Below are 26549 nucleotides of genomic sequence, written 5' to 3'. Positions count from 1 at the left end.
ACCTCCTGCCCCCGTCAATCACGCCCAAATCACGCCCAAAATCACCTGCAAACTCCAAACAACTCTTGTGATTTATATGAGACCAACATACCACGGAAGGTGTTACTGTTGGCAGAGGGGGCGGCTTTCTCTCTCTCTCTCTCTCTCTCTTCCTTCTTCTTCTTCGTCCAGTCATTCGTCTTCTGTTTCTCTCTCCTTCACCTGTTTGGCCTTTTCAAAATCATTCTCTCTCTCTCTCTCTCTCTCTCTCTCTTCTCTTTCGTATGTTGCAACATTGCAATGGCAACATCGTCTGCCGTTGACATCGAAGTTTAGGGGAAAAATATGAGAGAGAGAGAGAGAGAGAGAGAGAGAGAGAGAGAGAGAGAGAGAGAGAGAGAGATTCTGGCTTTGAAGTTCTGGCGTAACAAGTGTGGAATGCTTCGGATAAACACATCAAGTAAAGTGTATTTGTGGACTCAGAAGAGATCGCGTGATAAACTGAATTCTTCTTAAGAGGAGGAGGTTTCAAGACATAGTATTTGTTATGTTTTTACTATCATCTATTTTGTTTTTATTTTTAAGTACTATTTTTTTTTTATATATATTTACCTTGATTTTTTTATATCGATTTTTTTTATTTATTCTTGACTTTGATCTATTTTCTATCTTGTTTTCAGACATAGTATTTTTGTTTTGTTTATCATCTATTTTGTTTTTATTTATCTCTTATTTTTTCATTTTTCATATATTTAACTTTGATTTTTTTTTCCTCGATTGATTTTATTTACCTATTAATCTTGACTTTGATATTTTCTATCTTGTTCAAGACATAGTATTTTTTTTATTATCTAATTTTTTTTGTTTATTTTTCTATTATTATTTTTTTCATATATTTTACCTTGATTTTTTTTTATATAAGATTTTTTTTATTTGTTTTTCTGACTTTGATCTATTTCCTATCTTGTTCAAAAGACAGTATTTTGTTTTGTTTATTATCTCTTAATTTTTGTTTTTTTATTTATCTCTTTTATATATATATATATATATATATATATATAAATATATATAATATATATATATATATATATATATATATATATTACCTTGATTTTTTTTATATCGATTTTTGTATTTATTTATCTAGACTTTTGATCTATTTTTCTATCTTATTCAAGACATAGTATTTGTTTTGTTTATTTATCTAATTTTTTTTGTTTATCTCTTATTTTTTCATATATTTACCTTATTTTTTATATCAATTTTTTTATTTATTTATCTTGACTTTGATCTATTTTCTATCTTGTTCAAGACATAGTATTTGTTTTGTTTATTATCTAATTTTGTTTTATTTATCTCTTATTTTTTCATATATTTACCTTGATTTTTTTATATCATTTTTTTTATTTATTTATCTTGACTTTGAAAATCTATTTTTCTATCTTTTGTTCAAAGACATAGTATTTTGTTTTGTTTTATTATCTAATTTTGTTTTATTTTATCTTGACTTTGATTTATTTTCTAACTATCTTAAAGAGTTGCCTGTGTTGTTATTCAATTTATAGCTTCGTCTGCCTTACTTAAGTAAACTTCATGTAGAGTAGCCTGCATTAGTTTAAATTGTCTAAGAGTCGCCTGTACTGGTTTACAATTGATATAATAGAGTCGCCTGCATTACTTAAATATTCATAGAGTTGCCTACATTACTTTGTAATTAAAAACAAAAAAGCAAACCATAATTTTATATAGAGTCACCTGCAATGGTTTAAAATCTATATATAGAGTCGCTTTTCAACTTCGCAGAGTCGCTTTCGTGAGTTTAAAATGTATGGATTTTGCCTCAGAAATGATAATAAAAAAAACAAAACTAAAACAAAACATCAAAAAGCCAGAAATTTATAAAGTCGACCATCCAGGGGAGTCGGATAAAAGGGAAATGGGTTCTATTTTCCACTTAATGCGAATACAGAGCTTTTAAAAAGATAAGGGGCTAACGGGCTACCTCGGATCCAGCTGGGATATTCTCTCTCTCTCTCTCTCTCCCTCTCTCTCTCTGCTTCTCCTCTCTCTCTCTCTCAGAGAAAGAAAAAGCCATATGAAGCTACCTCTCTACACCAGATAAAACAATATATAAAAGATAGGTCTATATGGACTCTGGCGTAGGCCTACATCCATCTCGCACGATAAAAGCGACGTAGAAGAAGCGTTCAACCCGCCCCGCCCCCGAAAATTCTTTTAGGTTGCGGGGGGTGGGGGGGGGCATAGAACACACTGTAAAAGTGATGTTAAAAATCGCCAGCGTCAGCTGTCGTCTATTTGACGGTGATCATCTACGTACATCAACATCTTCATTATCATCCTCATCACCATCTGTTGACAATGTGCTACGGAGGTGGGTTTTTGTTGGATAAAAAGAAAAAAAAAAAGTTCCATTAAGATCTGTATATAACAGTTTTTTTTCCCTAGCTATCTATCAAGAGGGCATTCAGATTATGGCAATCGATCTAGTTCTTACAACAGAGATGATTAACTTTTTCATATATATATATATATATATATATATATATATATATATATATATATATATATAATATATATATATAAAATGCCAGAAATGTAAGCGCTTTATTATATATGGTACGATTTGTCTAGTGAAGTCGAAAGAGCTTGAATTTCTGTGCCTATCATTTTTTCCCGTGGTATTCGCTTATTTATGAAGTCATATGTGCACCTACTGTGATTTTTTTAAAGCATATATGTACTTTAATATATTTATAATATCTATAGATATTATATCTTACGTATATATATATAATTTTTATTTTTTTAAATTGGAACCAGGCGGTTTAGCAGTGCATAAGCGCGTATACATACAAATTTTTTTTTTGTCTTTTTTGTATACAGGGCTTAGCAGTGACAAGCGCTTCCAATATGCTAAGAAATCGAGAAGTTGCGGTTTTGAAAAAGATAAATATATTCCGGTATATATATATTTTATATTTTATATATATATATATATATATATATATATATTATATGATATATATATATATGGGTGACCTAAAATGGAATGGGGTCGTTTATAGTTATAAGCCTGCTTTGTACTGGCACGGGCTCTTGCTTTAAAAAGCAGCCCGTATTTGGATGGAGAAGGGTCTTCAGTAATATATATATATATATATATATATATATATATATATATATATATATATATATATATATATATATATATGATATTTACTGAAGACCTCCTCCATCCAAATACTGGGCTGCTTTTTAAAGCAGAGCCGTGCCAGTACAAAGCTGGCTTATAATCTAAACGAACCCCATCCATTTTAGGTCACCCATCGCCATAACCTTTACTTCGAGATCGCAACTTCTCCACCCTGAGGAGGTGAAGTCTTCACCTCCTCTTGGCAGCTGGGAAGGTGGGTATCTGGGTGATAGCTATATCTCTTGGCATGCTTTCATCTCTCTATCCCAATGCCCTGGTAGGGCAGAGATCTCTTCGGGCAATGCCCAGTCCCGTCATTTGCGATTTTTCATAGCTGGGGTATATTACTTGCGTGATGTGAAGTTTTATATATATATGATATATATATATATATATATATATATATATATATATAAAACTATAAACTTTTCCCTTTGAGGGCAAAGGCCAATCGCTGGGATCTACGAGGTCATTCTGACGTCAGTCAAAAGGTTTTTAAAAGGCGTAACAGATACTTAACCTTTTGCATTCCCGCCTTGAAACAGTTAGTTGTTGGGAGAGGGCCGTGGAAAGTAAGACGGAAGAAATGGAATATGAACGGAGGTGCAGTAAAGGGAGCGAGAGGGGTTGCCTACAGTGAACCGCATGAGATTGAAAAGCATACCTCTTCCGGTGTTTTTTTTTTTATTTTTGTAATTAATTTATTTTTGCTAGCAATTAGCAAACATATTAAGTCCTCAAAAAGAGGTCGGATAGTGTATGCAGTGTGCACGTCCCACGGCGCACTGTAGGCATTACTTAAGGTTCCTTGCAACCCTTCCTCCTCCTCCTCCTCCTCTTGGTCGTCTTCTTCTTCTTCTTCTTCTTTCTTTTCTTTCTTCTTCTTTCTTCTTCTTCTTCTTCAATTTCCCTTTGGCATTCGATTCTCTATTTCAAGAACTGTCGAGGCCCCTGACCCGGTATCCCCCTTCCCCTTCTCTCCCCCTCTCCCCCGAGGCACATCCCCCTAACCCCCTTTCCCACAGGTTTATTCCCTCCCCCCCTTTCCACCAGGTTTTGAAAGATTTGTGTCGGATTAGGCAGACTTTTTTTCATTCTTTTTTTTGACACCAGCTTAAACAATCGTGACCACCACCACCACCACCACCACCCTCCTCCTCCTCCTCCTCCTCCTCCTCCTCCTCCTCCTCCTCCTCTGGAGTAAATCTAATCTGTTTGTTCTTGCATAATGCCACCGGATTCCTCCTTACTATCCTCAGAGACTCGCTCAAAGATTTCACTTATCACTTTGTAAACAGAGAGAGAGAGAGAGAGAGAGAGAGAGAGAGAGAGAGAGAGAGAGAGAGAGAGGTAAACGACGACTAGAAGAATTGAGAGTTATTGAAGCGAAAGATTAAACAATATTTTTTTAAAATAATAATAATAATAATGGCTATCTTGTCGATTTTCCCCCCGCTTTGTTAGATGCCACAGCGATCGACCTTCTCTTATGTCGACTCTCTCTTAAGTCGACTTTCTTTTTTTAAATCGACTTTCTTTTAAGTCGACCTTCTTTTAAATTGACTTTCTTTTCAGTCGACCTTCTTTTAAATTGACTTTCTTTTCCGTCGACCTTCTTGTAAATTGACTTTCTTTTCCGTCGACCTTCTTGTAAATTGTCCCTTTCTTTTTCAGTCGACTTTCTGTTGAATCAACTTTCTCCTAATTCGACCTTCTTTTATAAAAAAATCGACCTACCTTCTTTCTCTTTTAAATCGTTTGAGAGAGAGAGAGAGAGAGGCGCAGGCTGCCATTTCTCCTTCTCCTTCTTCTTCTTCTTCTTCTTCTCCTCCTTCTCTCACTCGGCGTAACAATGAGAAACTTCAGGATTACTTAAGGAGGATTTAGACTTGATGCTGAAGGGTCTCAGTGTTGTCTCAACTGTCAAACATGAGTTTTTTTTCTTTTTTTTTCATTCTTTCCAACCTTTTTTTTTTCTCTCTCTCTCTCTCTCACTGAGGAGGACGGTTGTGGAGAGGGAGGGGGGATGGGATGCTGAACGCGGGAAGGGGGTAGGGAAGGGGGAGGAATTGTTTTTTTTTTTCAATCTCTTCTCAATTATTCTTCTCGCTGAGGAAGACGGTTGTAGGAAAGGGGGAGTGGGGAGAGAAGAAGAAGAAGGGAAGAAGGAAAGGGGAAGAGGAGGTGGAAAATGGAAACAGATTTACAGATTTCTTAAGACCAATGTTTCACATTCTTACCCCCCGAGCCTCCCCTCCCTAAATTTTCGCCATACAGAGAAAGACGGTTGAAGGGGGAAGGAGGGGTAGAACTCGGGAAGAGGGGCATATAGGTGAGAGGAGAGGTTAAGAGATTAGAGAGGAGAGAAAGGTTGGAAGGGGGAAGAAAAAAGGGGAAGGGGCTGAAGGAAAAATAGATCTTAAAAGACATGCCCCATAGAGCACACAAACAAACACACACACACACACACGCAATCGACGTCGCTTTCAAAAGTGCTCTGGCACTGGACCGAGAAATTCCTTCGTAATATCTTTTAACGCGTTTGTCTCCTCGTCCCATTTGTGTAACGCCCCCCCCCCCCCACTCTGTCTCTCTCTCTCTCTCTCTCTCTCTCTCTCTCTCTCTCTCTCTCTCTCCAGTTTTATTTTAGAACGGTATACGGGACCGAGGTGGTGGGTACTTTTATTTATTTCTTTTTTTCGAGATAGCAATGGACCATTCGTCGCCCACAGACCAATTTTGGGCACTCATTTACAAGATACCCTACCCTACAAGATACCCCCCGCCCTGGTCACACCCAGAACGGTTGAAATGGAATTGAACGAAGTTTTGTACTTATTCATACATTAAGGAATCTTCTCGCGATGAATAACTTTTTTGAGTTTAACGAAATTCGACTTATCATCTATTCATTAAGGGATCATCTTGCGATGGCGAAGCGTATGTTTGTTTGTTTGTTGCCTTGGTAACCATGGCAACTGACAGATTTGTGCCGAAAGTTTGTCTACTGTAGAAGGTAGTGTCATGAATAAGCCTACCGAGTTTCATCAAATTAGAGAGAGAGAGAGAGAGAGAGAGAGAGAGAGAGGAAGGTATCCTCAGTATGTGAGAATGATAGCCAAGCATCACCTGCGTGAGCAAAAATGAGTTATTCAGAGAGAGAGAGAGAGAGAGAGAGAGAGAGAGAGAGAGAGAGAGAGTCTATATTAGGTAAATAAAAGCTATAAAACTACGTCCATAACCAAAGGAAGGTAAGGGCTATTACGCCCTGAACAGAAATAGACAATTAACAACCCCACGGAGCTTTGCGTGTGTGGTTGAGGCTAAATTAATTGTTTAAAAGGGAGAGAAACCGAACCGCTTTCGCGCGAGAGAGAGCGAGAGAGAGAGGTAGAGAAGAGAGAAGAGAGAGAGAGCGAGGAGAGAGAGTCTTTTTTATATTTAAAAAAGGTTAAATTAAAAGCTATAAAACTACCGTCCATACACCAGGAATTTTTTTTTTTTTTTTTTTTTAAGGGCTTATACGCCTGAACAGAAATAGACACTACACCCACGGAGCTTTGCGTGTGTGGTTCGAGGCTAATTATGTTAAAAGGGAGAAACCGAACCGCTGTCGCAGAGAGAGAGAAGAGAGAAGGGAGATAGAAGGAGAGGAGAGAGAGAGAGAGAAGAGAGAGTCATATTAGTAAATAAAAGCTATAAAAACTACCGTCCATTGCACCGAATTTTTTTTTTTTTTTTAAGGGTTATACGCCTGAACAGATAGACACTAAACCCAACCCGGAGCTTTTGCGTGTTGGTTCGAGGCTAATTATGTTAAAAAAAGGGAGAAACCGAACCCCTGCGCGCAGAGAGAGAGAGAGAGAGAGAGAGAGAGAGAGAGAGAGAGAGAGAGAGAGAGAGAGAGAGACTGGAGCTAAACGCATTAGGACCGGTAACATCCGATAGAATCTAGTAATGCAATTACTGGAATATTTTTAGAGCTTCTGTGGAGAGAGAGAGAGAGAGAGAGAGAGAGAGAGAGAGAGAGAGAGAGAGAACATTCTGACAACCTCGCACTGTGACAACAGCTAGAAAGAAAACACTTATGCCATTTTCTGTTTATTTTCATATTTTTATTTATACTGCCTCGATCCATCGAACCCGCTATACCTCTCTCTCTCTCTCTCTCTCTCTCTCTCTCTCTCTTCTCTCTCTCTCTTATAAAAAAAGAAAAAAATTGGCTTTCACACAGCATGAACCCCATCTGAAAACCTCTATCGGGAAAGTCGACCAGATATGTACATATAAAAAAAATACCGTGTTTACAATAACAATGAAAATTAATAAAAAAAAAAAAAAATAAAGTGCACACTAAAACAAAAAGCTTTCCTTTCCCGTTCATTACCAATAAAATGCCCGCAGCTCTATAAACAACCGTCATGGAAAAAATAACAACAAAATGATGGCCACCTTTTTTTTTTTTTTTTTTTTTTTTTGAAATCGACAAACAACATCAGCATTTTCACGCCCACCAAGTTCCCTAAAAAAACAAACGGCCAGGAGGAAAAGGAGGGTTTTAGTACTCGGCCAAAAATAAGGGTTTGTGCGTACGTGTGTGTGTGTGTGTTGCTGTATCGACACAATCCTCACCCTCCTCCCCCCCAAACTCCCAACCGCTCTCCACCCAGAGAAAATATACTGTATCCCTCCTGGAATGCCTCACTTTGTAAAAAGAGGGTTTGAGGCTGGAATATCACAGGTGTGTGTGTGTGTGCGTATGCATGTATTTTGTTGATATCTCGACACGTCGGTCCCCCCCCCCCCCCCTTTCCCCCCCCCCCCACCTTCCACCTAGGGAAATATACTGTATACCCGCTCCTGGAATAACAGCCCGCTAGCGTTCCCAGAATTAGGACTGCAACATTTGAGTTGCAAGGGACTTAATAGTAATAATGTTGCCGCTACACAACTGAATCGAGTTGTCACTGGAATTCAAGGCAATTGGAAAAAGAATGTGCGGAGAAAACGGTTTGTTCGACTTTTGACAAGAATAAATGTATAAATTTTACTTGGAAGTAACTGAGTTGGATGATGGATGGATTGCGGATCGGGTGGGGGGGAGGCTTCTCATTGGAAGTCAACATGACACACGATACTTATAAAGAAGGGCGCATGCGCAGTAAACAACGCTTCCTATAGGCAGATTTAGCAAAAGCCAGCTAAGCAAATAATTGTTCATAAAAGAACCAAAAACGAAAAATATCGCAAATCCCCCCCCTGGAAAAATAACATAAAAACATGATAAATGGAGAAGGAAGATAACTGGACCCTGAGGTACGCCACTCTCAGTGAAAGATAGGGAAAGGAGCCGCTGTAGCGCCATCAACAAACCACAGACAGATAGACCGGTCAGATTAGAGGGAGACTTTTAAAAACACGTTTATACCGAGAGAAGTGAAACCACAAGGAAGGAAGGAGAGAGAGAGAAAAAAGGCTACCAAGGCCTTTTATGCTCAAAATGGCTTACGGAGGCCTTTTATAAAAGCTGATCTTGTCAGGGAAGAGAGCCTTGAGAGGCGCCCTGAGGAATGGTTGAAGATCCCCCAGCCCCCCTCCCCCAAAGGTTCCTAGAGAGATGATGATATGACCAGATTTTAAGTGAGAAAGGAGAGGATGCTGTTTTGAACAATTATACTGTGATTGGAGTGCTGATATTGAACTTACTTCCCTTGATCTAAGCTACAAAATGGTGAAGTCATAATATCCAATTGTGGTGATACCTAGCCTAATAATATTGTATAAAGATTTGCAGATGCTTATTTTGCTGTTATTTACAACAAAGATGAATTGATTTGAGCCAAACATGTTTCTCTCTCTCTCTCTCTCTCTCCGCTGCCATGTAGCGAAGTCCATATCTCAGTTATGGTGGTACCTGGTTCAATAGTAATTATAAACTTTTTTTTTATACTTGATATGCATGCTGTTACGTACGACGGCCATACTTTGATTCAAGTCAAGACAGATGTTGAGAGTTGATTCTCTCTCTCTCTCTCTCTCTCTCTCTCTCTCTCTCAGAAACCAGGAGGAGTGTTTAATTGAATCATAAGATCTGAGTTATACACATACGAAGTCGGTGGTGTACCTCAGAATTAGCGCAAACTTCATCAACTTCAAGATGACATACTTGCGCGCGCACACACACACACACACACACACATCAAAGAAGTTCTGAGGCGTTTCCCAGAAGTCTGTGTATGTGTGTGTGTGTGTTGCACACATGTTCCCCCAATACAAACAAACAAGCAACCATACGTACGTGTGCGTATATGATATGTATAATATGTGTATATATATATATATATATAATATATATATATATATATATAATATATATATATATATATATATATATATATGATGAAGTTGATAAAAATATCAGAGCATACCATTCCGCAACGTTTTACCAATGAGAGAGAGAGAGAGAGAGAGAGAGAGAGAGAGAGAGAGAGTCTCTTAAGTGACCACAACCGGGCCAAATGGGAGAAAATCGTCTAATGTCAGACCTTTTGAAGTGCATAACAACGTTGCATCATTTCTCGTCACAGGCATCTTAATGGACTTGGCAGTTTTACTGCCCGGTGAATAGAGAGAGAGAGAGAGAGAGAGAGAGAGAGAGAGAGAGAGAGAGAGAGAGAGAGAGCTTTATTGCCGTATGAATAGCCCCGAGATGATGTTTATGACGATGATGGTCCTGCACTATATTTTGCCCTGTGCATCATATAGCATATATACCCCTTTGGGGCTTATTCAAATTTAAGGCCCGGGGGTCCCCCACCATCACTTATGTACTTAGAAACACTTAATCTTAACTTTAGGTTACTGCATGAAATCTACGTTAAGTATACTTCTTGTCGTGTTCTCGAATTGCTGGTCTGAGTCAGTTTGTGTGTGTTTGTGGCATTGTGTGTTTGTGTCATTGCCTTGTGTTTGTTGCGTCCCTATTCCTCTTGATTGTTAGTAGATTTTGTGTGTGTTTGTGTCATTGCTTTGTGTTTGTTGCGTCCCTATTCTTCTTGATTAATGGTAGAGTCTGTCTGTGTGTGTGTGTTTGTGACATTATGTGTTTGTTTTGTCTCTATTCTTCTTGATTGTTGGTAGGGTCTGTGTGTGTGTTTGTGACATTGTGTGTTTGTGTCATTACCTTGTATTTGTTGCGTCCCTATTCCTCTTGATTATATTGGGAGAAACTGTGTGTGTTTGTGACATTGCTTTGTGTTTGTTGTGTACCTATACCTCTCGATTATTGGTAGAGTGGTGGTGGTGTGGGTGTGTTTGTGAGATTGCTGTTTGGTTTGGGTTTGCTCCCATCCTCTTGATTATTGGTAGATTCTATGTGTGTGTGTATGTGACATTGTATGTTTGTTGTGTCTCTTTTCTTCTCGGCTGTTTGTCGAGTCTGCGTGTGTGAGTGTGTGTGTGTGTTTGTGTCATTGTTTCATGTGGAAGCAGCGTGACCTAAAAGGTGTGTGTTTGTGAAGTTCTGAACTGTGTAATTTGGAGCACTTGGAAATGTCCAACACAAAGTGTTTATCTGTGAACACAAAGTATTTGTGTGCTTGTTCAAGGTTTATATATATATATTGGAGCACATGTCAATGTGGTTATATTTAGAGAAATGGAGTGGGAACATTGTGTGGTATGTGGTTATTTAAGATTTTTGAATGGAAACATTGCGTAGTAAGGTGGTTATATATGGTTATCCAAGATTTTTGAGTGGGAACATTGTGTGGTATGTGGTTATATATGGTTATCCAAGATTTTTGAGTGGGAACATTGTGTGGTGGTATGTGGTTATATGTGATTATCCAAGTTTTTTGAGTGGGAACATTGTGTGGTATGTGGTTATATATGGTTATCCAAGATTTTTGAGTGGGAACATTGTGTGGTATGTGGTTATATGTGATTATCCAAGTTATTTGAGTGGGAACATTGTGTAATATGTGGTTATCCAGATGAGTGGGAACTTGTTAGATGTGGTATGTAGTTTCCAAGTTTTTTGAGTGGGAACATTGTGTAGTATGTGGTTATCTAAGATTTTTGAGTGGGAACATTGTTAGTATGTGGTTATATGTGGTTATCCAAGTTTTTTGAGTGGGAACATTGTGTAGTATGTGGTTATCCAAGTTTTTTGAGTGGGAACATTGTGTAGTATGTGGTTATCCAAGTTTTTTGAGTGGGAAAACTTGTGTATATTGTATCCAAGTGAGTGGGAAACATTGTGTAGTATGTGGTTATCTAAGATTTTTGAGTGGGAACATTATGTAGTATGTGGTTATATGTGGCTATATAAAAATCTTTTTTATGTTTATGTTGCTGAGAAGTTAAAAGTCACTTGAGTCATGTCGTGGTGATGTGCATAAACGACTCGACCACATAGAAATGGGGATTTTTTATCTTCAGTCACGTGATGAAACTGATGTGACGTTACTATAAAATGCTATGTTATTCGGTGTCATAAACTTATTGCCCATCTGTATGTTTAGTGTTGTTCCTGTTACGTGACTTAACTGTCGTCATTTCACTGAGATGTCATGTAGTGCCATGTTATGGAGTGTAATTTGTCGGCTGAGTACCCCGAGTGTATCTTTAAAGTGTTGTGTAATTTGTCTGCTGTGTACACTGGGTGTCTTTAAAGTGTTGTGTAATTGGTCTGCTGTGTAGTACACTGAATGTCCTCTTAGAGGATTGTGTAATCTGTCTGCTGTGTAGTACACTGAATGTCCTCTTAGAGGATTGTGTAATCTGTCTGCTGTGTAGTACACTGAATGTCCTCTTAGAGTGTTGAGTAATCTGTATGCTGTTTACACTGAGTAAATATTTAATCTGCTGTGTAATGCGAGTGTATTTTGGGTGTCTTGTTAGTATAACAGTGAATGGGAGCTGCGAGGTACATACCGCTAAACTCACCGGGTGTCGGCTGGCGGCTGCTGCGGCCACAGCGGCGTTCATAGCCGCAGGATACATGGCGTAGGATGAGAAGGACTCCTCGCCTTCGTCTACAACTTCTTCTTCTTCTTCTTCTTCTGTCTCTCCTCCGACGGGACGCCTGCCTGTCTGTATACAATCTCTGAGACGTCTCCCACTAGGTCCTCGTACGGTCTTCAACACACGACTCGATGATTTTCAATTTTCATTAATATTTTCTTATTATTATTATTAATTATTAATTATTTTCATCTGATTTTCCTCTTCCGTTCATATCAAGCACCCACTTTTTATAATAGATATTTATCGCCCTCTATTCCCCCACACCCCCAACGGAAAAATAATGATCACAAAAAGACTCGGAAACAAAAAGGGGGCGGCGCCCTCTCACACCAGTGACTCCTCGTCCATCATTGCGGGGGATCATCTCTTCTCGTCATCGGGATGACGTCGGAGAGGCATGGCGGCAGAGAATCAGGTCAAAGCATCTGTTTAATCAAACGAAATTGAAATAATTTCTATATATGAATTTCCTACAATTTTTCCACAGCTTAATCGCACTGAGACACTTTTTCCGGCAACTTTTATTATTTTTTCGATCACAGGCAAATCTCCATTACGAGTTTGCAAACTATCATTATGATAATACTAATAATAATAATAATAACGGCACCGACTGATGGTGAAGCGACGGATTACTCATTCCAGCAGGCGTCGTTTGGAGGTACAGTGATGATGATGATGATGATTCCCGAAGTAATTCCAGGTTAAATCTCAGCTGGATTCAGACGCGGACACTTGGTAGGTATTCCAGACGGAGACTGGAATCCTAAACGCACACAGATTCGCTGAATTCTTATGGTTAAATATCAGCTGGAATCCAGGATCCACACTTAGGGTATTCCAGAAATGACCTGGAATCTAAAAGAACACAATTTCCTGAATTCTTGTTTAGAATATCAGCTGGAACCCGCGATCCGCACTTTGGGGGTATTCCAGACTTTAACCTGGAATCTATAAAACTCTTAACAGATTTCCGGTATTTCAACCTTGGCTAATACACTAGCACCAAAAATTTTGGGCAATTCGCATATTTTTCCTTTTCTTTTTTTAAAAAAGCTTTCACCACAAAATATCCTCTAACACTTGATACAACTTCCCGGACACTTGTAACGGTTAACACCTGCAAAAGATAAAAGCGATTTGTCATTAGAACACCTGTGCAGTCAGAGTATATATATATATATGTAAGTGATTTGGCAGGTGTTATTTCTACAATAGTTTTGCTGTCTGGTTCACTTCGTTATCTATTTCATTTGTGGCAGAGGTTGTTTACTATCTGTTGTTGTTGTTGTAATAATAATAATACAACAAAGAAATAGTATTAATAGTTGTAGTTATATAGTGATTCCAAGACCTTTAGACTGAACATTATTGTAAAGTTAGCAGTAAATAATACAGGCTGTAACAAATGTATTTATAGTATATATATCTGGTATATGTATATGTGTGTGTGTGTGGTGCGTGCACATGCGAGTTAACACGCACACACACACACACGCAAGCTGACTTGAACGCTCCACACTGATCTCCCCCCCCTCCCCCCACATGTTAACGTTTTATTTCGGTATGTAAATCAGATCCTGCCTAACCACACAGGAGGGATCCCCTCCCCCTCCCTCCGAGCGATCGGCCTCGCCACGGAAAAACAACTCGGGAAGGTTTCCAACCCATTAATTTCCTCCCCCCTCCCCCCCAATTTCTCCCCCTAAATTCTTGGATCGCGAAAACGGACAACATAAAATCCCTAAACTTCAAGGGAAAATCCGAAAGCTTCCAAACTCATTGAGCAACCCCCCCCCCCTCTCTCTCTCTCTCTCTCTCTCTCTCTCTCACACACAGGTAATGAATGCCTGCTTCTCTTTCTAAAAATCCCGAGGAGGGGATACTTTTCTCACTCTTACCAAAGGATGCTTTGTGTGTGTGTGTGTGTGTGTATGTAGAGGGGGAAGGGGGTAATGGGGGGAGGGAAGGGCCCCAATGAATCGTCCGTTCTAGTTCAATAATTCTGAAACTGGTCCAAAAAGTCTTTTTTTTTTTTTTTTTTTTAATTTTTTTTTATTTTATAGAACATAAAATTTGTGTTCAGCCAATGTAATCTCACAGACTCACGGTTCGTTAAGGCAAATTCCTCTCTCACACCTTTACAGGCACTTTGACCCCTCTCTCTCTCTCTCTCTCTCTCTCTCTCTCTCTCTCTCCAACTTCACTTTGTTTGACCATTTCACCACTTCACATTTATCAAGTTTCCAACTTTTTTCTTTTATTTTCAAATTCACTTTCTTCACTATTTCATTCCTCTCTCTCTCTCTCTCTCTCTCTCTCCAAAGGAAAGAAATGGTAAATTCGCGTTTCTAGGAAAATTCCGAATCCTTCTATTGCCCTGAACACTGGATTAGATCGTTAGTTGACTGTTGTGGGCAGCAGCTGATGGTGGGACGACAAAGAGAAAAAAAATATCTGCCGAAAGTGAAAGTGTTCTGCACTAAGGGTTCATCCCCGATTTGGCTGTTTTTCCATTAAGAATGAAAATTGAAATGTCTAACCTAGTCAGAGACTGGTATATATAATAATGTTTAATAATAATAATAATGTACTTTTCCACACAAACACTCTTAGATAAAATATAAATATCCCTAAATCCTGCATCCTCCTCCTCCCCCAAAAGGGTATGTAGTGGGGCAAAGGGTATGTGGTGGGGCTGCTACATATTTCAACATGGCCATTCTTCTTCTCAGGACAACATAGATTTTTTTTTTTTTTTAATATACTGTCGTTATTTCTCGTCGTCTTTTGACAATGTCATGGATGTCACTGAGCTGCCTGTGAAATCCCCCAGGGAGACATTCTGTCCAAATCCTTTAAATCTCTCTCTCTCTCTCTCTCTCTCTCTCTCTCTCCGATTTCACTTCATTTCGAATCTGCTTTCTACCCTTTTATTTATCTCTCTCCTTTTTTATGTCTCTCTTTCTCTCTCTGTTTTCCTTCTCTCTCTCTCTCTCTCTCTCTCTCTCCAATTTCACATCACATTTAGGTATGTTGCTCTCCACCTATATTTCCCTCTCTCTCTCTCTCAAGTTACCGGACACGGTCCCCTTCCCCCCCCCCCCCCCCCCCAAGCCCCCGTCCCGTTTCTTCGAGAGGGGCTTCTTCGCTCGGTGACCGGCTGTGGTTGGGGGGCTTTGGCCAGGCTTCTAAAGACTGTAAGGCTTCCTCGTCTGGTTTTAGAATAATAACCTCTAGAAGAAAGGATGGGGGGGAGGGGGGGTTGGGGTTTGAGTAGGGGTAAGGGGGGAGAGGGTAAATGTCGAGTCAGAAGGCTGAAGGCGATGGGGAGTGGAGGAAACTGAAAGAAGGCGTAGAAGAATGATGATAATAATATTAATTAATAATAATAATAATAATAGTAATAATAATAATATTAAATTATTAATAACTGTAATAGTGATAATATTAATCAAAGGTAATTTAGAATCGCGAAACTTTGTAAGGAGAATTATTGTGAAAATGTACAATTTTATGCAAAACACACACACACACACACACACATATATATATATATATATATATATATATATATATATATATATATATATATGAAGATAAAAGGACTCATAAAACATTTATTTTAACGTGTATTATTATGTGCCTTTTATCTTCATATTATACTGCTGTATTACAGTAAAAGACATTCATATACTATGTATATATATATATATATATATATATATATATATATATAAATACGTGTGTGTGTAAAATTAATGTATACGCATGTATAAAGTATTACTTAAAATCCACCACCAAGTGGAGAACGGACACCGCTCTCACTGAAAGATAGATAGAATGGATAGAATATCCTCTTATCACAGAGAAACGTCGAGGGAGGAGACCTTTCAAAGCGTCCTCTCTCTCTCTCTCTCTCACACAAACACACAGCTCTGGGGAGATGTCAAGCGGAGGATTTCCCCTCTACTCCTCAGCGGTTGGGGATTAACAGACCATCTCCCCCTTACACTCAGGCATCCGGGTAATGTAATAACACCATTCCTCTGGATTCTCTCTCTCTCTCTCTCGCATTCCTTTTTTTTCTCTCTCTTTCTCGCTAATTCTCTCTCTGGGCAAGTGCTCGACGTGAGGTGAGTGTGGGGGGGGGGGGGGGGGGGGGGGGGGAAACAAAAGGGGAGGTATCTACATGGATAGGGGGAAAGGAACGAGGGGAAAATGTGGAGTGGGGGTTGGTGGGGGGAGAAAGCACCCTCCCCTCTCTCTCTCTTTCTCTCACCTCCATGAGTAAAACAAAAATTTCCCCTCCTTTCAGCATCCATCATACTGGAACAGAAAAACAATTCTATGGCCGAGATCACCCTCCCCTCAAGTTCCCCCCCCCCCCCCCCCCTACGCCCTAACCCCCCTCCCCCTCCCTCCCCCCTGTACATGACGAGATATTCTCTTCATTATTAGATTTCCAAGCGGGTAGGCCCGTATAGGCCTCCCACCCCCCCCCCAAAAAAAACCCCCCCCCCCCCAAAAAAAAAAAAAAACCTACAACAACAGGGTCTTCGAGAGGATGAGATTAACCTCTCGCGTGTTTCTTTAGGCCTACACGAGAGAGAGAGAGAGAGAGAGAGAGAGAGAGGGGGGGGTGGGGGGGGGATCGAATGAGAAGGTAATTGGGATTCTAACCCCCGCCCCCCCATTTCCAGTTGGATCAGCTTCGGCCATTGATACGATTAGATCCTTTTCTTGTTCTTCTTATTCTTCTTCTTTTATTTACTCTTTGCTCTGATGAATAAAGGAGGACTATAGGCCTCTGTTTTTTTCAATAGGTTTTTTTTTTTTTTTTGTCAGCCACAGATGGTGGCGTTGCGATGATGTACGAGAAGATTTTAAAAGATCTTATTTTGATATTTTTTACATTTTCGTTTTTTTTTAAAATCAGCATTCTGTTATTTATTAATTTTTTTTCTATTGAACGCATTGCTGTAATATTTTTAAACGCAATTGTCATTACCTTAAGATCAACCCCCTTCCACCCTTTTTTTATTGAACTCATTCCTGTAAATATTTGACGCGACTATTATATATATGGTCATTCATTACCGTTAAAATTATAAGGAGGTGCAATGCCAGCATATGTGTCTGCTCATAGGGCACTTACGTCTGCAAAAATGCCCAAAAGAAGTAAAATAACGTCAATGATGGTGATAATAAAAAAAAACCATAATAATAATAATAATATATAATAATAATAAATCGAATAAGACCCATAAAACGTGTTCGTATTCCCATGACCACCAGAGGGCCCTTTTCCGAGTAGGAAAATAACGCGCGAAAAAAAAGAAGAAAAAACAAAAAGCGCGCGCACCAAATCGCCCCCCGCCTGACTCCCGATTAGGCCGTTTCCTTCAAACCGCCCCACCCCCCTCACACACACAAAACATCAATGGTTTGAACATCCGTTCCTTTGTCACGGAGTATAACATACGCACATTGATGATGGCTCTTCCTCCCCCCACCCACCCTCTCTACCCTTTCCTCTTTCTGTTTTTTTTTTTTTTTTTTTTTTTTTTTTTTTTTTTTTTTTTTTTTTTTTTACCCGTAAACAAATGACTCGTACATCCTATAAACACACAGCAACCGTTCCTTTTGTCAACAAGGGGATGTGGTTTTCGCTTCCGTCTCTCTCTCTCTCTCTCTCTCTCTCTCTCTCTCTCTCTCTCTCTATATATATATATATATGTATATATTATATATATATAAAGATAAAAGGCCCCTAAAACACTATTTTAACGTTAAAATAGTGTTTTAGGGGCCTTTTTATCTTCATATCACATTGTTAGATTATAGTAAAAAGACATTCATATTATATATATATATATATATATATATATATATATATATATATATATAAACTATTATTTGCAACTCCCTTCAAGCTAGTCTTTCCAGTTTCCAATTCAATTGCATTAAGTCGTCAGCAAGATCGATTTCGCGACGCTAGTTTCAGTCACTATAAATCAATCAGTCAATCGATCTTTCTCTCTCTCTCTCTCTCGATACAATTACGTGAACTAAAATGACTGCCATCATCATCGTCATCATTAAAATTAAATCAGGAGTGACAGCACCGTTGCATCAACAGCCATTTGCCGCGTTCCCCCAGTGCCTTACGTGGGTGAAGAGGGGCTTGGGACATTGTTTATAGAATGCATGATCGGTCTGTGGCATTGTACAATAGTGCAGTTACATGTTTATTTATTTAAAAAATAATATTTTTAGGTCATGGGCGACCATTAGAAACCTTTTCATTGGAACTGTGTTAAATATAATTAATAATAATAATAATGATTCCAGTTCTCACTTAAGATCTTACAGCGTCAAACCAGACACTCTCTTGATCAAAAGACTCACAACGAAAAAAAAAAGAAAAGAACTGAGCTTCAAAGATGTTTTTAAAGGAGTGGTAATTAAAAGACGGGTGGGGAGCGTTTTGGCCGGCTCCCTTGACAAACCCCCCCCCCCCCCCCCACCCCCCCCCCCCCCCCCCCCCCCCAATCCACCTCGAAAAACCAATCAATCGCTTCATTAATATAACCCATTTTTCATAACTCTATACTTAAATTATCCGCCCTGTTTTTTTTTTCTAATAAATTCTACCTTACCTAGGCGGTGTTTTTATATATAAACTGTGCGCATCTTTTTTTTTTTTTAATTAGAACGAAATTGAATCCCTATTTTAAGTGAGTTACTTTTGAGTTTTTTTAATATTTTATTTTGTTAACTAGATATAGTAAATATTATAAATAAATATACAGTTAAAACGTATTGTACACATCTATGTGAAAATGGACTCCATTGGAGAGAGAGAGAAGAGAGAGGTTGCTAATGCCAATGCATGTATATATGAGAGGGGAAAGAAAGAGAGCAAGTAATGTAAAAAAATACACGAGATATAAATTGCCAGAGAGAGAGAGAGAGAGAGAGAGAGAGAGAGAGAGAGAGAGAGAGAGAGAGAGAATGCCAATGCATGTTTGAGAGGGAAACGAGAGCAAGTAATGTAAAACAAATACACGAGATATAAATTGCCAGAGAGAGAGAGAGAGAGAGAGAGAGAGAGAGAGAGAGAGAGAGAGAGAGAGAATGCCAATGCATGTATGAGAGGGAAAGAAAGAGAGCAAGTAAGATTTAAAATGTAAAAAAATACACCAGATATAAATTGCCAGAGAGAGAGAGAGAGAGAGAGAGAGAGAGAGAGAGAGAGAGAGAGAGAGAATGCCAATGCATGATGAGAGGGAGAAAGAGCAATAAGATTTAAAATGTAAAAAAAATACGCGATATAAATTGCCAGAGAGAGAGAGAGAGAGAGAGAGAGAGAGAGAGAGAGATTTAGCATTATCAATTAAAACTATTTGTTAGAAAGGCTTGGCTTTAATGGACGGGGGATTAACCCAACGTCAGTGTATATATAAAACATTTATAACTCGTAATTTGCTGCATAAAAAGTGGAGGGCAATTTATTTCGCGAGAGAGAGAGAGAGAGAGAGAGAGAGAGAGAGAGAGAGAGAGAGAGAGAGAGAGGCAGGCGAAGCCGGCAGGGAAAGAGAAATATGGTGCAACAGTTATACTTTTCACCAGTTTCCTCGCATTAGGTGGAAAGTTGAACTATTTTACTCTCTCTCTCTCTCTCTGACACCCCCCCCCCAACCCTGAAAAGAGAGAAGTTCCCAAACTAGCTCTCGTGTTTTTTTTATCTAATTTTTTTTTTCTTGCAGGCAACGCCCTCTCTCTCTCTCTCTCTCCACAGCCGTCATAGACGTGTGTATATTAAGACCAGTTCTATGAGGTGAAAGAGGTAAAAAAGAATTATTCTGTCTATGCAATCTTTGTTTATTAAAGGTTATTCTGTAGGGGTATCCGTGCGTCCGTTTAAAATATATATATATAATATATATATATATATATATATATATATATATATATATATATATATATATATGAGAAACAAGGAGAAGCGAATGAGTAAGCAGAAAAAAATGAGAAAAGAGGAGAGACGAATAAGTAAGTGGAGAAGAAAGATAAGCGAATGGGTAAAGGGGAAAAAAAATAAGCGAAAGAGTGAGAAGGAAATGAGAAGATGAGTACGAAGAAAAATAGGTGAAGCGAATGAGTAAGAAGAAGAAGAAAAGCGCATGAGTGAGAAGGAAAAAAGAAGAAAAAAGAAGGATAAAGCGAATGAGTGAGAAGGAAAAAAGAAGAAAAAGCGAATGAGTGAGAAGAAAAAAAAAACGAATGAGTGAGAAGGAAACAAGAAAAAAAAACGAATGAATGAGAAGGAAAAGAGAAGAAATAAAGCGAATGAGTGACAAGGAAATCTGTAGGCTTTTGTTCAAAATCTTCCTCGCTACTGCTACTGCTACTGCTGCTGACGTAACACACAGCAGCAGCGGCGGCGGCACAGCAAGTGGTATATAAAAATGTAGCTGCAATGAACGCTGTGTAACTAATCCGTTAACGGCGGCAGTCGTTTCCAAGGCTCGTGTGTCATTTCACCAGCGCCATCCTGCGACTTCATTCTGCCTGCCACATTATCCTGGATTATCGCTGTTTACTCCGGCTCTTTATTTCCCTCGCACCTGCTCTCTCTCTCTCTCTCTCTCATACACATACACACACACACACACAAGTACTTCTTATTCTCTCACTCGGCAACGACGACGAAGTTGTTTTCTCTCTCAGAGAGAGAGACTGGAAGTTGACTGTACAAAGAAAGGAGAGAGAGAGAGAGAGAGAGAGAGAGAGAGAGAGAGAGAGAGAGAGAGACGCGCACAACAACTATACGTCCAGACCATTCCCAAACGCCTATAAGAGAGAGAGAGAGAGAGTAAAAGGGGGCGGGGTCAACGCCTTTCTAACCCCCCCCCCCCCGCCCTCCCTCATTTCCCTTGGGTGAGGGGAGAGGAGGGCTGGGGGTGGTGGATAGGGAAAGAGATTGCTTTCCTTCCTTCCTCCTCCCCCTCCCCTCACCTACCCTAAGCACCACCCCTATCCCCCTCCCCCACCCAGCCAAAATACTTCATCCAAGTGCACCTGTGGATGCTTTTAATAGGATTGCCATGTCACTCACTCTCCGAATAAGCTGATTACCAATACATCAACGAATGAATTTTCATTGGCGTAGATGAAATATACAGAAAAAAAATATAAGCACAAAAAAGGGGCATTACAACAAAAAAAAAAAAAATAGAAAAAAAAAAAAACAAAGTGTCATACCACGTATTATTTGAGTCGATGTAAAAATCTTCCGGGTCCGTATGGTGGAAGTTATGCATACATACAATTTTGCATTGCGTTTTAAGATGATTTACATAAATAACCATCTAGAACTGACCATGTCATCCGATATGTTTGTTTGTTTGTTTGTACGGTGTTTTTTTTACGTTTCATGAAATGATTTGTTGTCTGAGTCAACTTTAAGACTTCCAGGTTATATACGACTATTGTGCATTTACATTTAAATATGTATCACCTTTTTTTTCTAATCTGTATTAAAAACATATGAAAGATGCATCAAATTTTGTACTACTGCCAAGATGACACATAAATTATATATATAAAAAAACATAAGACATATTCATATGTATCAGGCGTTATTGGGGTCGAGGTGAACGGCTCAAGTTACACAACGATGTATTGAGTTATGTATCACATTTAGGATGATACATAAACAATAATAATAATAAAAACTATATCAATATGTATCCGTAGTATTTGAGTTATGTATTACATTCATTGAGATACATTATAAAATATATATCACGTTATTATTCGCGTCAATTCAAAAACTTCCAAGTTGTAAAACAATGCATAATATTTTGTATCAGAAGATGATATATAAATGATTAAAAAAGCATAATAAAAAATAAATGTATTCTGAAAAAATATTACATATGATGAATCACGTAAACAATTTAAAATGTGAAACCATATTGTACAGCATAAAAATGGTGCAGTATTCATAATAATAATATATACTGTGCTAAAAAGTTATATAAATATTTACTGTACAAAAAAAAAAAAACAGTTAAAATGCAAAGTTGTTTTTCCCTTTTATTTATGGCTTTCAAATGCATTCAGGCCTCATCAATCAGGCTGAATGTTTGTTTATTTATTTATTTTTTTACTCTTTCTCTCTCTTGTTTCATCATCGTTTGCAACAGAAATATATATATTTTTATTTTTCTTTTAAAATACAATTATAGTCTTATCATTTCAGAGCAGGAAGTTTTCTTGCATAATTTTTTTAGAAATGACGATCATTATTCTCTCTCTCTCTCTCTCACCTACCTCGTAATTTGAATAGAACGTTCCCTTGCAAAACTTTGTGACAAATAAATAACCCGTCTTTAGACATTTCCGAAAAGTAAAGTGTTAATTTCTCATAATTTGAGGGCAGAAATTAATTCTCTCTCTCTCTCTCTCATAAAAAAAATTAAAATTTATTTTCCCTCTTTCCCATAATAAAAAGAAATAATAATAATAATAAATATAATAATAATAATAATAATATAATAATAATTCGGTTTCAAATAGGTATATATCTCTTTCTCTCTCCCTATTAAAAAAATTCAAGAAAGATGTCTCAAATAATTTTCTCTCGCCATCAAACACCAACAATGATTTGGATAAGGGAGGAGGAGGAGGAGGAGGAGGAGGAGGAGGAGGAGAGGAGGAGGAGGAGGAGGAGGAGGAGGAGGTAGGAGGGTAGGTGTGGCTGTGCTGTGAGATTTGGCCGACGTTTATGTCATTTTAATATTAACATGTGTTGCCGATGCCTTTTTTTTACAGACATATCGCTGGAGTCTATATATATATATATATATATATATAATATATATATATATACATATATAATATCACACATTTAATTTGGTAAACAAACCTATCCGTGGGGAGAAAAGGCTATTAAAAATATACTTATTGCATTTACACACCGTGATTATCAATCGTACTCATTTTGGGATGAAATGGAAAAATGATCGCGCTGGTTGGATGATTATCACGTGGGGGCCGTCATTAAACCGAGTTTTTATTATTATTATTATTAGGGTCAGAGTTATACACTCGTTTCTCTCCATTTTTATTTTATTTTGTTTTCCCTTGTCTATTTTGTTTCTGGGTTAAATTAAATCCTGTCCATTAGGAGACGTATAATAGGTTACAGTGACAATTACGTAAAATCTTATGAACTATCGATATCGTAAATGAATTTCCCCAGCGTGGTAATGAATTAAATATGCAATTACTGCCATAAATCATACTTTTTAAATTCACTAGCCGCCCCTCCCCCACCCCACACTATAAGAAATGTAATTAAACATGTGATAATTCTCTCTCTCTCTCCTCTCTCTCTCACACACACACACACACACACACAGCGTGGAGCAAACATTGACACAAAAGTTAATCTCTGCAGTGGATATGCGTAGAGGGTTGAACATATTTGGCTGGGCCAAGGTTTGTGTATTTAAGGCCCCATGGAACAACCAGCTAAGATGGCCCGGTTACACTCTCCCGAAATCCTGATGTGTTTTCTTAAGAACCTGTGTGTTGACGTGACTGGGTATTAATGAGCGTGTGTGTGTGTGTGTGTGTCTGCACACCAACATACACACACACACACATCGACGTATTCCACCCGCTCACACACAGCGAACCCGGAGTTCTGTACTGAACATTCGTCAATACACAGACAAAAATACACTCGCGTATGTATAAACACGCGTATTTTTATATGCTGTCAATTCATATCACAAGTCACCTATAAACGTATATCATAAACCTTTTTTTTCTGTATATTCAAAACGTAATCCCACGTAGCAGTAAAAGTCCACGCTGGTTGCCAACACAAGAACTGGATTGAACCAGTTACGACGCATCCAAAAAATATATATAAATATGTAAAAACTTTGGCATCGCAGACTGAAAATTATCGGGAGTAAAATTTTCCGTCAACTCAAAAGGAGTAGTATTATTTTCCGTCCTCCAGTTTAACTTTGCACTTTTAATAATAATAAATCCAGCAAGCCGATTCACCGTTGATTCTCGCCAAACGGACAAGGTTATATATTTGGCGAGACGCGAACATTTTAAAACACAGACAAAAAAATGAATCACAAGTATGTTTTTCCAACATCGTCAAAACGGTGGCTGAAATTTAACACACGGGCAGCAGCAGCGGCGGCCCGCAACAGCACAGACAGCCACCATTTCCACCAAGAAGAAAGAGAGCTTCGCTCTCTCACACACACACCACCACGACCAAGCGAGTCCCAGCGGTATTTGATCACGGCACAGAAAATATATTTCTAAATTAAATCACACACGACCACTGTCGTCACTTTAATACCGATAAACACTGTATGCACGTATATATATATCCAAGGGGCGTTATATCTCCGCCATGAGAGAGAGAGTGTAATAAAAGGGGAGACGCTATACCAGCGTTATAATCCAAGAGAGCGTCGATTCTCAACCCAGGGAGGAGAATCGAAGACCAGAATCTTCGGAGCAGGGAGTAACAGGGTCCTTCCCACACGGCTCTCTCTACTCGACTGGCTGGCTTTGGTAGATGGTGGTGGTGGTTGGTTGGTACCGTCACCACCACCACCACCACCACCACCACCACTATCGTAAGCGTCCTCCCCGGCCTCTCTCTCTCTCTCTCTCTCTCTTCTCTCTCTCTCTCTCTCTCTGGCATATGTACGAATGTGTGAGTGTGTGTAAACGCGAACCGGGGAATTTATATTTGTGTTGCCCTGGTTTCTTCTACTCTTCTTCTTCGTCTTGATCTAAACTGGGTTTGAAGATACATTGCGTGAATGTATCACATTGGTTTTAATATATATCTATATATATATATATATATATATATATATATATATATATATATATATATATATATATATATATATAAAGAGAGAGAGAGAGAGGAGATAAGAGAGAGAGAGAGAGCCATTTCTCCTAATAAAAGTGTATGGCTTTGTTAAACGACAATACATCAGTGTATTGTCGTTTAACCAAGATGAATGTGAAAAAAAAAAAAAAAAAAGAAATTCTACATAAATCACTACATTTACCTACTCAGAGGGCTGTTATGAAGCCTGCTGAGACCCCCCTCTCTCCCCCTCCCCCTCCCCCTTCCCCTTCCCCATCTCCATCCCCCACTTCCCCAATCACATCTGTCTTGAATGCATATCGCACACGCTGTGTTGTATTAATTAATGCCTTGATGTCCTGACTCACCTTACGCTCTGTTTGCTCAACGTTTTCTAGGTCGCCCCCCCCCCCCCCAACCCCCACCCCTCTTAATTCCTCCCAAATTGTTTTAGAATCATTCATCATTTTTGGCCAGCATGTTTCCTTTATTCATTCCACACGACGAAGCTTGGCCAGCTCATCATCCCTCATCATTCCATCCCTTGTCATTCCACTATATATATATATATATATTATATATATATATATATATATATATATATATATATATTGCTCATTCCGTTTCGGCTTCCCATCTGTGAAGGGTAAATGATTGATTGGCCCAATAATCCCTTGATACAATTGAATGTAAATTTTAAATGATGTTCTCGTTCACTTCCAGACCTTTTCCAGAGATCCTGCCGGCCTCTTTGATAACCTCACTTTGTCATTTTAACTTTTCTTTTTTTTAATCTCTCTCTCTCTCTCTCTCTCTCTCTCTCTCTCTCTCTCTCTCTCTCACTTCTCATAGAGCAAATACACCATTGTCAAAGGACCACTTCAACAGCCAACCAGTCACTCTCAGGTCTACCTAATATAACACATTTCCTTCTCACTATGTCTACTAATTTATCTCTGCAAATATTCTGCCACATTTCTTACCCACAAACCTATTCTTAGCAGACCACTATCAGTTCAGTAAAAGCATCTTTGTCATTTTACCCTCAAACTCACAAAATCGTTTCAGAATAAATATTAACTGATAAGACCTTCTGCCTTGTCAAGGCCAACACTGCTCCTCTTCCTTTATCAGTCAGTCCTTCTGTTATGGGTTTATCAACCAACAGCCTTACAAATACACCCACCACCATTTTAAGTTATGTTATGGTCCTCACAGATTTGACGTCCAAACGAACAATGGCTTCTCTCGCTCACTCCCTCGAATCCCTGGATCTCATTCGGATGTAATTTATGCACATCTTCAGCCACTCATGTATACACCAACACCATTCTATTACCTTCCTCGAATACTCCACAATCACGTCTATGAACGTTCTCAAATTTTATTAAA

The 26549-nt window shown here is 38.6% G+C and overlaps 1 long non-coding RNA gene across 2 annotated transcripts in view; it reads right to left on the bottom strand.

The window, feature by feature from the left end:
- LOC135199483 (uncharacterized) overlaps nt 1-24877 on the bottom strand; it is a 26693-nt gene extending 1816 nt beyond the window's left edge. Inside the window, exons 1-2 of one of the 2 annotated variants that reach the window (XR_010311078.1) lie at nt 24722-24877; nt 12143-13343 (exon numbers count right to left, since the gene is read on the bottom strand). This is a non-coding gene — a long non-coding RNA (uncharacterized LOC135199483). Of the gene's footprint in view, nt 1-12130; nt 13344-24721 lie in introns of both variants that reach the window. The other variant, XR_010311077.1, reaches the window with a different exon arrangement.
- Between the last annotated feature and the right edge of the window lie 1672 nt (nt 24878-26549).

Source organism: Macrobrachium nipponense, chromosome 25 (genome assembly GCF_015104395.2).
Source record: "Macrobrachium nipponense isolate FS-2020 chromosome 25, ASM1510439v2, whole genome shotgun sequence".
Classification (NCBI taxonomy): domain Eukaryota; kingdom Metazoa; phylum Arthropoda; class Malacostraca; order Decapoda; family Palaemonidae; genus Macrobrachium; species Macrobrachium nipponense.
This window is presented reverse-complemented; position numbering and strand designations above follow the sequence as displayed.